Genomic DNA, 6,328 nt, shown 5'->3' with positions numbered 1-6,328 from the left:
TCGGACCAGGTAGGCTCTCCCTGAAGTCTTGGCGGGAGGGCTCAGTGGACAGTCCTGTGGCCCCGCCCACGGCCCTGTAGCCCCACCCCCACCCAAGGCGGGGCTGACCCGCAGCTCTGCAGCTGCTGAGGGCCTGTTTCTTCTGTTCTCTCGGGTCATTGAACTCAGCACCATGTCTGTAAACTAGGTTCCATTTTACTCATTCACCCATTTCACCTGGCATTTACTGAACACCTACTGTGTGCATAGGCCTGAACTGAGCAAAGGTCAGAGGGAGGAGCCAGACTCTGTGTGGTCCATGACCCTGAATTGCTCTAGGGCTGGGGCTGGGCATTTCGACTATCCATTCAGTCACTCAGTATTTCTTGAGGACCTACTGTGTGCTATGGCCTGAGTGATGTCTGGGGCACACAGAGGAACCAACTCTGTTGTCCCTGATTCTTAATGACTCCAGGGCTGATGCTGGGATGTATAAACTACTCATTCAGTCACCTGGCACTTCTTGGAGACCTACTATGTGCTGAGGCCTGGGCTGGGCAAAGTTTGGATCACAGGAATGGACCAGAATTGCATGGTCTCTGACCGTGAAAGGCTGCAGGAGTGGTGCTGAGGATGTTCGCCAACTCATTCATTTACCTGACCCATTCATTCATGTCTACTGAGGACCTACTGTGTGCTAAGGCCTGGGTTGCATGATATCTGGGGCACAGGGAGTGCCAACTCTGTGGTCCCTGACTCTAAATGACTCCAAGTGCTGGTGCTGGGGATATACAACTGTTCAGTCACCTGGCACTTCATCAGGACCTACTGTGTGCTGTGGCCTGGGTGATACCTAGAACACAGGGAAGACTCAGACACTGTGGTTCCTGACCCTACAGGATACCAGGGCCAGGTCAGGGGTTTTTCTCTTATTTATTCATTCACCTGATGTTTCTTCAGGACCTACTGTGTGCCAAGGCCTGTGAAGAAAATGCCAGGACAGAAGTAAAAAAGGCAGACAGATTCTCTCCTCCCAGGCCCCTCACTAGCTTCTTTTGTAGGGCTGGGAGCTGAGGGAGCTGGTGGACTGGGAGGCAGATGTGTCTCCATTTGTTATATGTCTGCATCTCTCCCTTCCTGGCTTAGCTGAAGATCACTTGTGCTTGAGTTATTTTCGAGGCTTGACGTATCAGTTTCTGATAAATTACAACAATTTTTCAACCTTTCTTGGGGGGCCAAGGAAATCTAAATATGGACTGGTCACTGGCTGATATTAAGAAATTATTTATTTCATTATGTGATAATAATATTGTGGTTGCAAAGATTTTCTTTATTTCTTAGAGATGCAGGCTTAGGTATTTACCAGTGAAGTGAGATATGTCTGTAATTTACTTTAAAATAGACCTGAATAGATAGCTAGTGGGAAGCAGCCGCATAGCACAGGGAGATCAGATTGGTGCCTTGTGACCACCTAGAGGGGTGGAATAGGGATGGTGGGAGGGAGGGAGATGCAAGAGGGAAGAGATATGGGGATATATGTATGTGTATAACTGATTCACTTTGTTATAAAGCAGAAACTAACACACCATTGTAAAGCAATTATACTCCAATAAAGATGTTAAAAAAAAAACAACTAGACCTGGAAAATATACATATAGACATATTTTCATGACTATTTTAAAAGCAAATATATGTTATAAAATGCGGTAAATTTCATTATTTAAAAAATTTTAGGTATTATATTTTTATGTTACCAAAATTATCATTATTATTATTATTTGTGTGTGTGTGTGCAGCACGGGCCTCTCACTGTTGTGGCCTCTCCCTTTGCGGAGCACAGGCTCCGGACGCACAGGCTCAACGGCCATGGCTCACGGGCCCAGCCGCTCCGCGGCAAGTGGGATCTTCCCAGACCGGGGCACGAACCTGCATCGGCAGGCGGACTCTCAACCACTGCGCCACCAGGGAAGCCCCCAATATTATTTTTTAAAACACATCTTTGTTGGAGTATAATTCCTTCACAATACTGTGTTAGTTTCTGTTGTACAACAAAGTGAATCAGCCATATGCATAAATATATCCCCATATCCCCTCCCTCTTGAGCCTCCCTCCCACCCTCCCTATCCCACCCCTCTAGTTGGTCACAAAGCACTGAGCTGATCTCCCTGTGCTATGCTGCTGTTTCCCACCAGCCAACTATTTTACATTTGGTAGTGTATATATGTCGATGCTCCTCTCACTTCTCCCCAGCTTCCCCCTCCCCTCCCCCGTGTCCTCAAGTCCATTCTCTATGTCTACATCTTTATTTCTGCCCTGCCACTAGGTTCATCAGTACCATTTTTTTTTTAGATTCCATATATATGTGTTAGCATACGGTATTTGTTTTTCTCTTTCTGACTGATTTCACTCTGTATGACAGACCCTAGGTCCATCCACCTCATTACAAATAACTCAATTTTGTTTCTTTTTATGGCTGAGTAATATTCCATTGTATATATGTGCCACATCTTTTTATCCAGTCATCTGTCAATGGACACTTAGGTTGCCTCCATGTCCTGGCTATTGTAAATAGAGCTGCAATGAACATTGTGGTACATGACTCATTTTGAATTATGGTTTTCTCAGGGTATATGCCCAGTAGTGGGATTGCTGGGTCATATGGTAGTTCTATTTTTAGTTTTTAAAGGAACCTCCATACTGTTTTCCATAGTGGCTGTATCAATTTACATTCCCACCAACAGGGCAGGAGGGTTCCCTTTTCACCACATCCTTTCCAGCATTTATTGTTTCTAGATTTTTTAAAATTTATTTATTGGCTGCGTTGGGTCTTCGTTGCTGTGCGCGGTCTTTCTCTAGTTACGGCGAGCCGGGGGGGCTACTCTTCGTTGTGGTGCGCAGGCTTCTTATTGCGGTGGCTTCTCTTGTTGCAGAGCATGGGCTCTAGGCGCTCAGGCTTCAGTAGCTGTGGCACACAGGCCCAGTGGTTGTGGCTCACGGGCTTTAGCGTGCACTCAGTAGTTGTGGCGCACGGGCTTAGTTGCTCCGCGGCATGTGGGATCTTCCTGGACCAGGGCTCAAACCCGTGTCCCTGCATTGGCAGATGGATTCTTAACCACTGTGCCACCAGGGAGGTCCCTGTTTCTAGATTTTTTGATAATGGCCATTCTGACTGGCGTGAGGTGATACCTGATTGTAGTTTTGATTTGCATTTCTCTAATAATTAGTGATGTTGAGCATATTTTCATGTGCCTCTTGGCCATCTGTATGTCTTCTTTGGTGAAATGTCTATTTAGGTCTTCTGCCCATTTTTTAATTGTTTTTTTTTTTCTGATATTGAGCTCCATGAGCTGTTTTTATATTTTGGAGATTAATCCTTTGTCCATTGTTTCACTTACAAATATTTTCTCCCATTCTGAGTGTTGTCTTTTTGTCCTGTTTATGGTTTCCTTTGCTGTACAAGAGCTTTAAAGTTTAATTAGGTCCCATTTGTTTATTTTTGTTTTTATTTTCATTACTCCCAGAGGTGGGTCAAAAAAGATCTTGCGGTGGTTTATGTCAAACAGTGTTTTTCCTATGTTTTCCTCTAAGAGTTTTATAGTGTCTGGTCTTACATTTAGGTCTTTAATCCATTTGGAGTTTATTTTTGTGTACGGTGTTAGGTAGTGTTCTAATTTCATTCTTTTACATGTAGCTGTCCAGTTTTCCCAGCACCACTTATTGAAGAGGCTGTCTTTTCTACATTGTATGTTCTTGCTTCCTTTGTCATAAACTAGGTGACTATATGTGTCTGGGTTTATCTCTGGGCTTTCTATCCTGTACCATTGATCTATATTTCTGTTTTTGTGCCAGTACCATACTGTCTTGATTACTGTAGCTTTGTGGTATAGTTTGAAGTTGGGGAACCTGATTCCACCAGCTCCGTTTTTCTTTCTCAAGATTGCTTTGGCTATTCAGGGGTTTTTTTGTTTCCATAAAAATTGTAAAATTTTTTGTTCTAATTCTGTGAAGAATGCCATTGGTAGTTTGATAGGGATTGCATTGAATCTGTAGATTGCTTCTCTGATCTTCCAATCCAAGAACATGGTAAATTTTTCCATCTATTTATATCATCTTTGATTTCTTTCATCAGTGTTTTATAGTTTTCTGAGTACAAGTCTTTCACCTCCTTAGGCAGGTTTATTCCTAGGTATTTCATTCTTTTTGTTGCAGTGGTAAATGGGAGTGTTTCCTTAATTTCACTTCCTGATTTTTTGTTGTTGGGGTATAGGAATACCAGAGATTTCTGTGCATTAATTTTGTAACCTGCAACCTTACCAAATTCATTGATTAGTTCTAGTAGTTTTCTGGTGGCATCTTTAGGATTTTCTATGTATAGTATCATGTCATCTGCAAACAGTGACAGTTTTACTTCTTCTTTTCCAATTTGTGTTATTTTACTTCTTTTTCTTCTCTGATTGCTGTGGCTAGGACTTCTAAAACTATGTTGAATAAGAGTGGTGAGAATGGACATCCTTGTCTTATTCCTGATCTTAGTGGAAATGCTTTCAGTTTTTCATCATTGAGTATGATGCTTGCTGTGGGTTTGTCATATATGGCCTTTATTATGTTGAGGTAGGTTCACTCTGTACCCATTTTATGGAGAGTTTTTATCATAAATGGTGTTGAATTTTGTCAAAAGCTTTTTCTGCATCTATTGAGATGATCATAATGGTTTTTATTCCTTAATTTTTTTATGTTCTGTATCACATTGATTGATTTGTGTATATTGAAGAATCCTTGCATCCCTGGGATAAATTCCACTTGATCATGGTGTATGATCCTTTTAATATGTTGTTGGATTCTGTTTGCTAGTATTTTGTTGAGGATTTTTGCATCTATGTTCACCAGTAATATTGGTCTATAATTTTCTTTTTTTGTGATATCTTTTTTGGTTTTGGTATCAGGGTGATGTTGGCTTCATAGAATGAACTTGGGAGTGTTCCTCCCTCTGCAATTTTTGGAAGAGTTTGAGGATTGGTGTTAGCTGTTTTCTAAATGTTTGATAGAATTCACCTGTGAAGCCATCTGGTCCTGGATTTTTGTTTGTTGGAAGGTTTTTAATTACAGTTTCAATTTCATTACTTGTGATAGGCCTATTTACATTTTCTAATTCTTCCTGGTTCAGTCTTGGAAAATTGTACCTTTCCAAGAATTTGTCCATTCCTTCGTAATTGTCCATTTTATTGGCATATAGTTGTTTGTAGTAGTCTCTTATAATCCTTTGTATTTCTGCAGTATCAGTTGTGATTTCTCCCTTTTCATTTCTAATTTTATTGATTTGCGTCCTCTCCCTTTTTTTTTTTTTTGATGAATCTGGCTAAGGATTTATCAATTTTGTTTATCTTCTCAAAGAACCAGCTTTTAGTTTTATTAATTTTGCTATTGTTTTCTTCATTTCTATTTATTTCTTCTCTGATCTTTATGATTTCTTTCCTTCTACTGACTTTGGGTTTTCTTTGTTCTTCTTTCTCTAGTTGTTTAGGTGTAGGGTTAGATTGTATATTTGAGATTTTTCTTGTTTCTTGAAGTGAGATTGAATTGTTACAAACTTCCTTCTTAGAACTGCTTTTGCTGCGTCCCATAGGTTTTGGGTCGTCATGTTTTCATTGTCATTTGTTTCTATGGTTTTTTTTGGTTTTTTTTTGTTTTTTTTTTTTGCAGTACGTGGGCCTCCCACTGCTGCGGCCTCTCTTGCTGCGGAGCACAGGCTCCAGATGCGCAGGCCCAGCGGCCATGGCTCATGGGCCCAGCCGCTCCACGGCATGCGGGATCCTCCCGAACCGGGGCATGAACCCGTGTCCCCTGCATCGGCAGGCGGACTCTCAACCACTGCGCCACCAGGGAAGCCCTCTATGTATTTTTTTATTTCTTCTTTTATTTCTTCAGTGATCTCTTGGTTATTTAGTAGCGTACTGTTTAGCCTCCATGTATTTGTGTTTTTTACAGTCTTTTTCCTGTAATTGAATTCCAGTCTCATAGCATTGTGGTCAGAAAAGATGCTTGATATGATTTCAATTTTCTTAAATTTTCTGAGGCTTAATTTGTGATCCAAGATGTGACCTATCCTGGAGAATGTTCCATGTGAACTTGAGAAGAAAGTGTGTTCTGCCACTCTCAGTTGGAATGTTCTATAAATATCAATTAAATCTACCTAGTCTATTGTGTCATTTAAAGCTTGTGTTTCCTTATTTATTTTCTGTTTGGATGATCTGTCCATTGGTGTAAGTGGGGTATTAAAGTCCCCTACTATTACTGTCGATTTCCCCTTTTAGAAGCAAATATATGTTATAAAATATGGTAAATTTCGTTA

The sequence above is a fragment of the Orcinus orca genome, chromosome 20 (genome assembly GCF_937001465.1).
Source record: "Orcinus orca chromosome 20, mOrcOrc1.1, whole genome shotgun sequence".
NCBI lineage: Eukaryota > Metazoa > Chordata > Mammalia > Artiodactyla > Delphinidae > Orcinus > Orcinus orca.
Note: the sequence above shows the minus strand (reverse complement) of the source record.